General features: G+C 43.8%; 1 long non-coding RNA gene across 1 annotated transcript in view; it reads left to right on the top strand.

Moving 5' to 3' along the window:
* The first annotated feature begins 3064 nt into the window (after positions 1–3064).
* The window catches only part of LOC146855099 (uncharacterized), a 284283-nt gene continuing 272940 nt past the window's right edge, over positions 3065–14407 (top strand). The window contains exon 1 of the long non-coding RNA XR_014980787.1: positions 3065–3278. This is a non-coding gene — a long non-coding RNA (uncharacterized LOC146855099). The remainder of the gene's footprint in view (positions 3279–14407) is intronic.

Genomic DNA, 14407 nt, shown 5'->3' with positions numbered 1-14407 from the left:
GGGAGGTGCCCCTGAGCAGGAATGGTTTGTTTACTAGTTGGTTTTCCTGGCTCCCCTGGTGGTTGTCCAAACTGTTCATCATTGCTGTCCCTTTTAATATTGCTATTGTTTTTAAATGGTTTCCTTCAATTGTGGGATTCCTGCTTTAAAAACGTAGTCCTCAAATTGGGTTGAATGCAAGTAACTAGGAAAGTAGGAATAGTCAAAACTGAAGAACAACAAGTCCCCAACATGACTCTCATGACGTTTGGGTTAGATAATTTAGTCGAAAATTTAGCCAGAGGGGGGGATTTTAATATTGATAAAAATCGATGTCAATGTTTACAATGATACATACATATGTAATTGAAATCGCATCTCTATTATCGAATCCAATCGTCATGAACTCTCCATCAACACCGACTCAGAAATACGTGGTCAGGCAGAAGCTGAGACCTAGCCTGAGGTTACTGATCAACAGTTCATAGACGGGGTGACACGTATCAAGCAGACAAACACGTGAACAGGAAACTCAGATCAATCCCTTAGATAAGAGCAGCAACAGCACAATGATCCAGAAAGATTGGCCCAAAATAAAGCACATATGGACGGAGGGGGGCTCTCATTCTCAAAAACACCATAAAATCAGATGCCACCACATGAAGTTAGGAACACACAGCCAATCAGGACACAGCACACACAGTGATCACATGCCCATCATGCCGTACATCTTGACACGTTACTTACTGGCCCCCATTGTGTCCAGACAATGTTGAGGCACTCCTGTATTTGTTGTCAGGGGTCTTATTTATGACTCCAAAGACAAGGCCTGAATTCTTTTACCAAAAATGGATCAAAAAAAGCACTTTACAATACCCAAAGAGATGTATAAAACCTGGTTCAGATTGATTGCACTTTGAAACAACCCTTAGACCCACTTCTGTAACTATGCTCCTGGTCGTTGTATTTAATTTAACCAATTGTTCCTATTTTGCTAAACACCTTTTGTCTTTTGTTTTTTCAAGGTAAATTCATATTCGAGCAACAAATCCATGCTGCTAAGGAGGCCAGCTTTCCTGCGCTTTCCCTTATCATTAATCGAAAGTACGAAGTTCTTGAAGCACGCACAGAAATGCTGATAGAAACAACTCTGTAGGCTGACATGTTTTTTGTTTATGTTCATGGGTGCCATTACAATATTGCCCCTTGCAGTGTAAGCTTATTGTTTGCAAAGATGGATGCTTAATGTCAACATGTGGATAGAGCTGACATATTTTGTACAAATATATGATAAATCGCTGGTCACATAGCATACAAACTCAAGGATATGACCATTGATTAGGAGAGGATGTCGCGCCAGAGCTATCACCAGAGGTCCTTCCTGATTGTTGAGCTCCCTGCTCTCAGTCGGAGTGATGATTCCAGAAGCTGTGCTGAAAGCATCTTTCATATGCAGCACATAGCCTGCTTCTGTGGCAGAGCTCTGTTAAGGAATAGCTGCAGCCTGCTGTTCAAAGGTATGCTGTGTGATCCATCCTAACAAACTCACAGAGCAGGTTTTGCTTTATAATGCTTTAGCTGAGGTTAAGCCCAGCGTTTAGAGATAGCATCAGGGTGTTAGGGTGTCAGAAACTTGCTAACAATGTTAGAAACAATTGTCTTCTTTTTGCTGACCGTTACATGCTGAAATGCTTTTATTTTTGCATTCTGCGTGATCACCATGCATTTTTTATGCACGACACTGGGGATTTTAAAATTAATATTCTAAACTACGTGTCCTCGTTTCTTAGTGCTATCTTTGACTGTGTTATTCATAAACAAAAGATTCTTTGTATTGCCACTACGCCCCTTAATTCATCGAGAGGGACTGATAGTAACCTGAAAACACTGTACAGAATTGCTCAGTGGGCCACTGCCAGAGATGCAATCCAACTGGCTATATAATTCATCTCTCATACATTGAACTAAGTCTTTGCACCACAGGGTTGGAAATCCAACCCCTGCAGCTCTGGGGACCTCCACATTTCATATCAATTTGGTTTTAGCATTTTATTATATTTTGCTTTCGTGATGGGCAAAGAAGAAATGTGCCATTGCATTGAATGTCGGACTCTGCGTGGTGGTGTGTTACAGACATGGCACTCCAGCTAGAATGGAGTCCCCGACTCTGCTGCTTGTGATCTGAGGGAAGCAAGCTACCAGTGCCAGTGGGTAACTGCTCCAGCAAGTATAATAAGTAGATCACTGATTATTGTGAAGGGAATAACTTTATGTAAGATGGCTGCCATGTGAACAAGATGCCTTCACTCTCTTGGATGAGGGTATTCCCTTCACAATCCAATGACAACAGCCCACCAGTGCCAGCAGCCTGGTGTGAAAAGAATCCCTTTATTGAAGAAGGCCCTCATATGAATGCTGTGACACATACATTGTCTTAGATGGGGGATTCTCCTCGCAATACACCAGCCAGGCTATTCCAATTTGCCCATTTCAACTATTTTGGAGTAGTAGACTGCTTTTTTATAGCTGCATTACTGGTCTTGATTACAAGTTGGACAGTACAGGAGAAACTTTACATGTGCATGCAAATTTACCATTACTGTGTGTTGAATCCACCCAAGTACAGACCAATTACGAGTTAAACCCCCTGGTATGGGGAATTACTATGAACTGATATTCTGGTCGTAAAATCTCACAGAATTCTTAGTTTCATGGGTTTCAACGCACACAATTACCCCCTGAACTGCAAAGGTGGTTCATGTATGCATGGACAACACGCAGTGACATAGCATATGTTCTTGCCACTATTAGTGCTTTAATGTGCTAACATAACCGCAAGCATACACAAATGCTGTTTGTGTGACCTATTGCTTTTGCCAATGCTTCTTTCTCATGTGCGGTTTCTCTATGTTCTTAGAGAAAAGATACTTATTGAATCCGCTCTCCTCTCTGCTCTGAATAAGATATGAGCGCAGCCTCTGAGCGATCAATGTTGATCCAATCAGACTGATCTTGAAACACTGATGCATTATCGGAAAGGTCTGGTACAGAAATGTTCTCAGTCTACGTCCTGGAAAACGAAAAATAAGAATGAAACTATAAGGAACAAGGCACCCCTTGCTCGCGTCCCCGTCCGCTCTGCATCAGAGTACAGTATGCAGTATTGCACTGCATCCCTGGCGTCAAACCCCACCCACTGCCCGGCAAGAGCCTGCATCAAAAGCGACTGCAGGCTTCTGACACAGCAGTGCTTGCGGCTGCTAAGAGCTGTTATGCATGCAACTCCCCAAGAAAACGTGGTAGGTGTACGGCACGAAAAGCCCTTTTTTGCATGAACTCTGAAGTTAATGCATGCTCAGTAACATGTATTTGATGTTTAAAAACTGGAATGTAATTAATAAGTAAAACGTGTATGTACCAATTTACAAAAAATGATGTTCGCAGTTAGACCGCCTGAGGTGCAGAGTACACCAAGGGATGCAGGTACGTTTTGTGCTCAGCTCTTTAACTGAAGGTATTGTGGTGTGTTTGTTGGAGCAGTGTGTGCATACCGTGCTCTACAGATCATCCATTCTAACCGGGACTGTTTTATGTGTTTGAATGAAATAGTTTTGAAGCTTTACCTTTGATTTGGTTCATATCACTAAGCAGTATAAATATAAGTATACATAGCATATGTAATGTTTCATAACAGACAGGATAATGTATACCTCTTCATACATCACATGGCCCAAGAAACAATATTAGACATATTAGATCCACGAATCCTGCTACAGTATTTTTGGGAGTTATGACTGGCTTGTTGGTCATTTTGTCTTTGCTGTATATTTATCACTTGCCTTTTTTCTTGAGTTGGAAACTGCTTTCTTTCCATAAAACACTTTTTTACACAGAGGCAACAACATGTCAAAACTGTTGCGTGCCTCTCACACGACAAACAGCTCTATGCGCGCAGCAGTGCTGCCAGAATAACGTACAAGTGAATTCATCACTATTTTACGGCCATTGTTTGGCAAGATGGTATAGCAAGGGGAGACTTCAGAGCACAGTTATTCCGTCATAAGAATGTCCATCATTTATGTAGAATATGAAGGAACACGAAAGATAAATTACAAAATCGAACTCATGCATCTACATTCAAACCTCCAAAACTGAACACAACGCAGTGAGGGCGGTCAAATGGTGCTTGCGTGTATTGCGCTTTTCACTGCATTTGTGTCGATTTCAGTAAAAAATATATGCAGAATGGCAAGTATCAGCTGTAGTGTACATGTATACAAAAAAAGTTACAAATGTTTTATGAGGGTCGATCGATCAGTTCATTTATTTAAACTAAAATTAGCATTGTTTAGCAGCTCTTTAGCCATCATGACGCAATATTTAATAATGCATTTATTGAAGGTATTCATAAAGTACACACTAAACAAAATTTCTTCTATGCGCTTAGTCATCCCATAATTTAGCTCAGCCATATTTACAGCCTACTCCCTTCCCCTCGCGCTTGCAGGGATGAACAGTAAGCCTGATTTAATCTCAGCAACGATGGGAATGTGTGATTTAAAAAAAAATATATAGAGATGCACTAAGGTTCAGAAAAATGCACTGCCTGCTTTTTAAAAATATTAGAATTATAGTGTTTGAAATATACCGGTTTATGGACTGAACCCTGTTCTTATGTTGTTGCTGTGTTATAAGTGCATTCTCGTTATTATTAGCGCTATTATGATAATTGAATAATTAATATTTTTTACTGAGTGATAATGTCCAGCCCCAATTGAGTATTTGTTTTATTTTGTTCATATGCTTTCCAACCTAAAATATCATATTAAAAACCATTGGCCAAATGAACCAAAACAGACAAAAATCGTTTCTTTTAGAAAATCCATAGTTAGATCCTACACTTGTGTGTATTTTATAACTGTCTCTTCGCAAATAATTCTGTAAGATCCCTGTTTATGTTACTCATAATTTGTAATCATAATGGCAGGATAATTGCAAAAAAAGGTGAAGTGTGCATGTTTTCTTAAATTTAGCAGTGCATGGTATACGGGTGTACGCCGATTAAGTACTCTAGGGTAAACACAATTTCTATTTTTTTTCCATTCACATTTTCCCATATATTATTTTACTGTACAATACACTCTGTCCTATAAAGGACTGTTGCATTTAGGTGCAGGTCGGGTGCTCAAATAGGTGTAATACAATAATGTCTTAAGGTTTGTCACTAGTTTATGGTTGTTAACCACATTACTATTGCATGACCCTGCCCACGTCTGCATATTCAGGGGAACTGAGAGCTCAGCTATTCACTAGCACCTTTCATGTATTACTCACAGAAAAGACACATACAAAAAGTAGCGAATTATTGAAATGATAATATTTGTTTGGGATTTTTGACTTTTTCATAGATGAAAACTCCATATAAAAGGATTATCCCAGAACTGAAATCAGAACTTCTAACTTTATATTCCATTGTTAGCAACTTTGTCACTAGAATATCCCCTCCCTTAATGATGGCGAGCAGTGCATGAGAAAAAACTCTGCCACACAGCGGTTGACAGAGTTTTGCCAGAACTCCGTCTTCCAAGTGGATCACGGAGTGGACAAAACTCCACCCACCCCTAATAGTAGTAATATAGTACACAAAGGGGGATATTCTCTAGAACGTTTGATAACTATCTCAGAAATTGCTTAACGCAACTTTGCACATCGCAGTATATTGCGAGAAAATAACGCCGTGTTAACGTTGTATTCTCAACCCGGCGGCACCATGCGATAGTCTCACAATAACGAGCCAAATGACCGCGTTAAAATGAACACGACGCCGAAAAAACGAGAAACACGAATGCGAAAAAAGTTGAGATGTGGCCAATTGCGTTACAAAAATCAGCGATAACCAGTCACAGGCCTGCAATTCCCACGCGTCATTTGGGAAAATGAACTATAAGAACACCGAAAAACACAAACAAAATAATTCAAACTGCGTAGTACCATGGAGGAAGCCGAAGCAAGTACAGAGGATGACCAGAACCCCACAAGCCCCCAGGAGGACCTGCCTTGGACCTCGGGATCATGGAAGGGCAAGGAAAGAAGCAGAGGAAGACGAGGTTCAGTCCGCAGGAAAACAGGAACATCATCACGGAGGTGATAGAACACCGCCAACAACTGTTCATCACCTACAACGTGCCATTGGCAAATAAAAATGCAATATGGGAGGACATCCTGGTCAAGATGAATGCAGTCGGAGTGAGGAAGAGAACAATTGGAGAGGTCAAGAGGTGCTGAGAACCATCAGGCAGCAATGCAGATGGGAGGTGGCAGTCCAGTGGAACACCAAGAGCTGGATGAGATGGAGTAAATGGTGGCCACAGTCAGCAGTGGGGAGACGGTGGCAGGAGTTGGGGGTTCAGACACTGCTCGACATGACCTAACACAACATGAACAGGGTGAGTACCGACCAGGGACTGGGGGGGGCAGGGGTAGGTAGGCACAATGGCACACATGCACAATTAAGCAGAGCACACTGCACACCCACAATGACTCTGAGTCATGTCCCTGACACCCGTGGCACACTGCAGCACACATACAAACACCATGTAGGCCCCCGTCCACAACGTGCCCAAAGGGGTACCACCCCACACATCACCAACACATGCACACATGCAAAACCCAGCCAAGAATCGTATTTGTGAGCCACACCGACAATGCAAGTAACACTACACGACGATTAGCATGGCTGCAGTCCAATCATCATGACATTGTGCACGCCAAGACACTGAGGTGGCTGAGTGTAGACCACATCCGGAAAGGAGCAGGCCACACTCTGACACATCCACGTGCACAAACCACCCCTGACGCTACAAAACATCTGCGGACAAACCATGCCCAAGAGTCACAACTCGACCAAGAGCCCAATATACCCAAGTCCGAAACATCCCAGCACTGTCGAAGCACAGAGGCACACCGCCTGAAAGGGATAAGGGGCAGCCAAATCTGAGCAGCAGGGGCGACTCTCCTACAATGCAGCACACAAACATAGCAATAACAGCGCATCAACATCGACGACAATGTGGTACAAAGTGCAACACTCCCACGACAGAACAGAGGACACAACTGGTTTCGCCTGTGCTTGGAAACTGGCCAATGGCATAGCAGGAAACTGTGAGATTAAAATGTACGTGTACAACCTCACATCCGTGATGTCGTTCAAATGTCCACTGTTCCGCATCAAATAGTCAGCTCCTCCCAAACAGTCACAATATACATTGTCATGCAGTCCCGAGGTAAACATGAACAATGCGTCAACATACATGTCAACATAATGTGAAAATGCATCTTCCCTTAACATAGCAGAGTGACAGTCAACACCTCCTGCAGAGCAGACCAGACAACTCCTCAGTGATGATGAAGAGGATCTCCACACCCTTGACACCGACGCCCTACAACAGCACATGGACATCTTAGGCAACCCATCTCCAGGAGCAGGGCAGCCCAGCTGCATCCAGGAGACCCCACCCCTGCACAGACCACACAGCAGGAAGCACACACCACCACGGATGGCTCCCAGCACCTCACAGAAGCACCCATCACATTTCACAGCCAGGTGATAGACTGCCAGAACGAGGTGGCTGAACAGGTGGGGCTGGGGTCTGAACTCATGGCAGCCAAACTCGATTACATACGTGGGTGTCCATCAGGAACCTCTTACACTCACCAACGGACACACACACAGTGACATAGCCACACGCAATTGCACATTTCCAGTACAGAACCACGCCCAGAGCCCCGGGACAATCATTCACACACCTATGCTGGGCTTGCGTACGCCGGCCCAGTCCGTTACTCTTACGTATGAAGGGGGGATGACAGAGCTACATGTACAAGGTCTTACCCACTGCCTGGGGTGACATGGTTGCGTCCACTGTACAACGCACAATGTAATGTGGTAGAACCCGGGGCCATCATGCATACGTAATGAGCACACGGACACACTTTGCTAGTCAGTTGAACTGGCTACGGGCACGTGCGCCCGTCCACTCTTTATTACCAGGGTCACCTGACCAGTGACGCCTTTGCTGGATGGGTGTGGGGTGAGTGTGAGCCAGCCCTCAGGGAGTGGTTGGTGCTGGCAACAACTTGAACAGTGTTCACCATTAAAGCGGAAACAGAAAACACCAACATCACACAAACAACTGCGAAGCATCATGATGGTAGTCGTAGTAAGTACAGAGGCCACCCAATATCCAATTAGAAGGGTCAGCGAGTCGCAGTGCACTGAAGTAGGGGCATCAGAGCTGATCATGTTCATGTGAAGAAATTGTCCAAGATTGTGTCCTTTCGGGATATTCCTGCTGCAGCTGCAGTAGGGTGTGTTACACCTGCCACATCTTCCCCATCATCGTCCCAGGTCTTCCCCACTGCCTGAGGTGACATTGTTGCGTCCCCTGTTCACTACACTCCAAACACCAGCAGCATATGTCGACATGGGCATGTCCGTGGTCTGCATACTGCAGTCTGTCCAGCACATCCACTCCACACTTGGCATTGTGTAAATTCTCATTCATGAGTCACTTGCCTCCTTCACACATGCATGGTTCCCACCTCTCCCCACATTCTGCTATTGTGTGGCTGAGGTACCATGCTGTTGATGGCTCGTGTACATGGCTTGCCCAGGTCACCACAGTAAGTTGTGCTATCGTGCCTGGTAGGTGGGCATGTTGTTTGGCATGTTGTGTGTGAGTTTGTAACGCGTGCATTCCCAGAGTTGTGAGATGCATGATTGTGGAGTTGAGGTGTGTGGTGTGTCCATTTGGCAATGCATTCCCATAGGTGCCAGCCTCAAAGCGCTGGTTGATGATGGACTGTTGGAAGATAAAGGAATCATGCACACTGCCTGGGTAGTTGGCAACGACATTGGTGAAGAGTCCACGGTGGTCCACTATTGCCTGCACATTGATGGAATGAGTGTTCTTCCTGTTGCGGTGATTGTGTGCAGTGGCGGCAGGGGGCACAAGGAGCACATGTGTGCAGTCAATTGCCCCAACACGTGCAGGAAGGCAGCTATGGCGTAGAAGCCTTGCTTGGTTTCCAGCTGTTCCTGCGCAGTGTGTGGGAAGTGAAGGTACTGGGGTACCAAGCTGGTGATGGCATCCAGGACAGGTGTGAGGAACTTTGATGGGGCTGGCTGTGAGACTCCTCTGACTCTTGCAGTTGTTAGTTGGAAGGTCCCAGAGGCCACCATGTGCAGCACAGCCAGCAGCTTTGTCTGCGGAGGGATGTTGGTTGTCCGCTGTGTTGGTACCGTCAGCCTGTGGGCAATGATGGTCAGGATGCATAGGGTGGTTGTCCTTTTGAGCCTATAGTGGGCAATGACATCCTCTGGTGTTAAGTCTGTAAGGCTGGTGCGTTTTCTGAAGGTCCTCTATCTTTGTCTGCGCTACCTCTGTGGTGGTCCGCGGGGGGGGGCAGGGGCTTTTTAGGGGGGGTGGCAGACCTGGGTGTGGTGGCGGTGGGTGTGGTGGCCCTCTTGTGGCTCCGAGCTGCATGATAAGTGGCTCCATGGCATCTGTCATTCTGCAGATGTGGCTCTGGGCTGGGCTCTCTTTCATGGTGCAGGTTGTCGTCTGACTTAACACCGGGTAAGAGCAGCTAATGCACCTTATCACATGTTTTGTGAACTTATCGCCGATCTGGCTGGTCGTTGAGAATGTTGGGAAATGTTGTTGTCGCGGCTTTTTGCACGGGAACGCCTACTCTGCATCTCATTAGCGTTAGTTGCCAGTGTCATCTGTGGCGATGTTTTTTGCGGCTGCTGTCACAGGAAACCTGGTGATATCGGCTGTTAGCACCTGGCTTGTGAATGGTGCGATGAATTTATCGTCACTTTGGCACCGATAAAGTCCCGCTAACTCGGGGATAGGTCCTTAAGAATATGCCCTAAAGTGTCCAGGATTTTTAAGTTTGGCAAACTCATTCTCTTACGTTAAAACCATAGAGAATGGAGGTAGTAGAGAAATGCCAATGCATTGCTTGGATTAGGCTCATTCAGACACTGGCTTAAAACATTGTCAATCACACAATGGATCAGCCCAGAGGATATGTTAGTCTGATGTCATGCTATTTCACTGTTTGGATGTATCCCTTTGCCTTCTAAGAGGGATAGGTAAAGGCACTCAACCATCACACCTTTTAGAACATTCAATTCATTATCTCATCCATTCATTGTCAACACAATACAATCTTATTTTATTTTTTCACTTTAGAGTAAAACAAATCAATGGCTAGGGAAGCTAAAGGGTCATCCTCTAACAGTTTCCATTAGAGGACCACATCCAGCTTTCTGGCAGGTGATATATTTGCCTGGTTTCGGCCAATGGACCACAGCTGAAATACAAATTCATTGCTGTTAGAAAGTCACCCTTTGTGACCTGAAGACTCAACAGAGTGATATGGATAAATCCAGCAACTTGGCATTGTTACATTTATCATAACTTGCACAGAAAGGAAGTTATAAGACTTTATTTTCTGTAAACCAAAAACCATTGGTCAGCCCTGAGGAGATTAGCTAGGCTGCCTTTATTAGGTGATAAGTGGCCTGGCTGGGCAGAGGCTATCTAATGGAGAGAGCTCCGTGGGCACAGGAATGCCAGAGCAGGGGGGTGGGTCATAAAGCACCACCTTCAAAGGAAGAACAGGTCAAGCATCTCCCTGCCAGATGGGAGGCTTAAGGAAGGAATTCTCAGATGTGAAAGGGAGGAGTTTATGGAAATAAGCCATACTCTGAGTTTGGTTAAGTTAGCTCTTGCTGATCTGCTGACATTTCAGCCATGAAGGATTTTGAGAGAATAGTACTTTCTGAGACAAGACTATGCCACACTTTGGGGGAAGCTGTCATGCTTTGGGGTGTTGCCCTGCACCTCATTGGACAGTCCTGTGCTCGTCACCTGAGAACACTAGATAAATATGTGAGAGCTGCAGAGCCTCTCAGTTCTGCTGCCATAAACTAAACGACAAAGGAGTATTGTCCTGCTGGAATCTTGATCTGCACCCAAGGGCCTGCCTGGCACTACAGTTGTGAGGACCTTCCTACAAAAAGGAGTAAGGAGTAGACTCCCTGCAGCTACAGGTTAACGAAGCTTAACTGACCCTACTCAAGCCAGAGTCCCAGTCCTGCAGTGCGTCCAGTGCACTTTTAAGGGGTTGGCAAGTACACTTTAGGAAGTGAAGTCCAGGCATGCCAAGGACCATCTAGGAGATTTCAGACCCTTCAATTTGTGTTTTGACCACTTGGAACCCACCAGGAGACCTTCTGGGAGGACCTCCAGAAGTTTGGAAAAATGTGGGGAACTTTTTGGAGAAAGCTCCAGAAGGTGACTGACTCCACCGTGAGAGCCAAGCCTGGACCGGATTCCATGTTCGTGCCAATGAAGAGCTCTGGAGGTCCAACTTCTAGGACCGGGAGCTCTCTGAAAGTCAAGCCGGCGAACCGTCACGGAATCCGGACTGGTGGAGAGCAGTGAGGGTCCTCGGTGGAAAAAGCTCCAGAAACGTTTCTAAGACCGAAGGAAAGATTTTGATAGAGGCCTCCCGTGTGAGGTATCTGAGCAGGGCTTCATCCCGGTCGACCTCAAACTTTGACTTTGTCCCATCCAAGCGTGACCAGATGGCTAGAAGTCGCACTATTGGTTTCTAAGCACTAGAAAGTGTTTATTGTTTAAAAATTCATATCTTCGGTTCCCTACATTGGCTTTTCATGATTTTAGAGTCATTTTAAAGATAAAATTATTTCCAATTTCTATTAATTGGTGTGGGATTTTTATTGTGTGTTGTGTCATACATATCCATTGTATTAGTGTTTTTAAATGCTTTATATGCCTGTCTCGTAAGTTAAGCCTTATTGTGCAGTGTCCGCTACTAAAGCTTGAGCAGGGGGCTAATTTATGGAGGTACTATTTAGGACCAAGTACAATGTTGGTGGCCTTGTTGCTGGTGTTAGGTGCCTCCCTACCACTCCCTATAACCCGCATTCCAGCAAGTGCAGTATGCTACTCTGGCAAAGCCAATAGTATGGCGTGTAAGCAAAAGAGCAAGCCAGACAGATAGATAGCCAGAGACTTTACCAATTTTGTTCTTTAACATGTGCTCTTTTCTAATGCTCAATGAAAGAATTTTAGTTTTGCAAATGTGTATACACAGGATTTGAAAAAAATAATTCCAAAGAACCTGACCATATTGTCTTTTTCCCCAGTTCCAGTGTATGTGCTTTTCAAGTAGAACAGCGAAGTAAATTCCCTCAAGGTCTCTCTTAAAATTCAACAAAATACAAGTATTTTCTAATCAGATTTAAATACATAGATCTTTCAATAAACTATTAGACTTCAAAAACAGTATTTTTGCTATCCAAATTAAGACCATAAGAAAGGCCATACAATTTGTGCTTTTCTGTCAGATGAAATCATATCAAAAAGCTCATGACATGTTTTGGGAACTCTGCATTTAGACACCATACTTCATGCTAGAGGTAATACTTTTAGAAATATCTAGATAATGCAGATGATTTTTCCAAAAACACCTTTGAAAGTCCAGCAAAATCGATGTGCTAAAACATTATTATTGACCATATAGATACAAGATATCATTTCCCCATAAAGTATTAATTTGAAACCATGGTCAGAAATGGATCAATTTATGTGATGTAAGGAAAAACAACTCCCACAAACACTAACGTGCTCAGTGAGATGCATAGTTCAGTACCTAAATAGAAATGCACTTTGTGTAAAACACCTTCAGAAATGCTGACTGTCTGTGGTGTGTGTGCTCTGGCTTTCTTTATAATGAAGGTTTTCGTTTTGATTGTTGCTGAGGAAGAACTAAGGGGCATATCAACAAGGCGGCGATAAAAAATTATCGCCGCTTTTGCGTCTGTTTTCGGACGAAAAGCGGCAATAAATTTATCGCTTTATCAGCAAGGTCACGCTATCGCGTAAATCCTTGCCTTAGCGCCCTTTCCCGTAACGCCCACCTTTGCATCTCTAATGAGATGCAAAGTGGGCGTTCTGTCCCAAAATACCTGGATAAATGTCGCTAACCGACATTTCTCCAATTATCAATGGGCCCACTAACAAGCATAGCGATAAGAAAAGTAGCGCTATCCTTGGTTATCGCTACTTTCCTTACGCCTGCTTTTTCCTTTGACTAAACAATGTTAGTCAATGGGTGGTGGATTATAGGACTGAGACCACCCAGCCCTATCAACAAGGATATCGCCGTTTTCCATGGAACATCGCTGGAAAAGCAGCGATGTTCCATGGAAAACATCGCTATTACAGGAATAATCATCGTTATTGCGCTATGCGTTGGTAATACAGCGCTAGCATGGCGATCATTATCTGCGTTAGCCGGCGATAAAATTCTTCACGCTAAGGGCGGCCAGAGATAATTATAGCTGCCGCTTGTTGATATGCCCCTGAGAATCTATTGCACTTTATCTTGTGCGGCTGGAATAGAGAATAGATACCAAAGGAGAAAGTTAGTAAAACGACTGTTAGTGCGGGATAATGGTAGAACTCGTGCCAGTGCACTTTGCTTCCATCTTGCGAATGATAGACCCAGTGTTAACTATGCTGCTTTCGAGTGTGTGTCTGGTGTATTTTCAGAAGTAAAATTCTGAATAGGATTTAGATTTTAGCATTCGAAATGTATGAAAATGTTCAAATGGCAATTTTTAATTTTCGTTGTTTCTTTGCTAGTTTGTGTAATTACTTGGTAACTGTACTCTTATTGATTTTGAACATTTTACTATGCAGAAATGAGGCTTTTGGCAGAAAGTTTTAATTAGGGAAGGCCGAATAAAACTACAATTACTACTACTGTATTTCTCTCATGCAACTTCATTTCTTAGAAAGGTTCAGGGGCCAAACTCTCTTCCCAAGGCTCAATCCTGAAACGCCGTGCTCTCTCACGAAATTTCCTAAAATGTGTTATTCATCTGAGATAGCACACATGAAGAAAAGGTTTCATTTTGCATTTGCACTAATTTAGGCAAGGAATTGTGCTGCAGGTTGGCATTTTTTGCACTTAACCTACATATACCCCCAGCTCAAACTCTGCGCTCAGAAAAAAGTCTGGAAATGTAGCAAGGTTTCACTTTTTGCTTCAGCTTTTGTTAGCAAATTTATGTGAATTCATTTGTAACTGCTGCGCACTCCCGTTTCACAAGGGCAATCTTGCAAGGAACAGGGTAACAAAGGTACGAATGGTTTTAGCATTTGCACACCCTACAAATTGGTAAATTGGAGGATTTGGGAATGCTAAAATCCTTTTTATTTTATACTAAACACTTAAGCATTCAAAAAGGTTTTTCCAAAATTCTAAATATGTTTTGAAATGGACACCAAAGCAGCATTTGGAAGGAGTGTGTTTTGGATAT

Source organism: Triturus cristatus, chromosome 4_1 (genome assembly GCF_964204655.1).
Source record: "Triturus cristatus chromosome 4_1, aTriCri1.1, whole genome shotgun sequence".
NCBI classification, from domain to species: domain Eukaryota; kingdom Metazoa; phylum Chordata; class Amphibia; order Caudata; family Salamandridae; genus Triturus; species Triturus cristatus.
The sequence above is the reverse complement of the archived record's forward strand: the minus strand, read 5'-3'. Positions and strand labels throughout refer to the sequence as shown.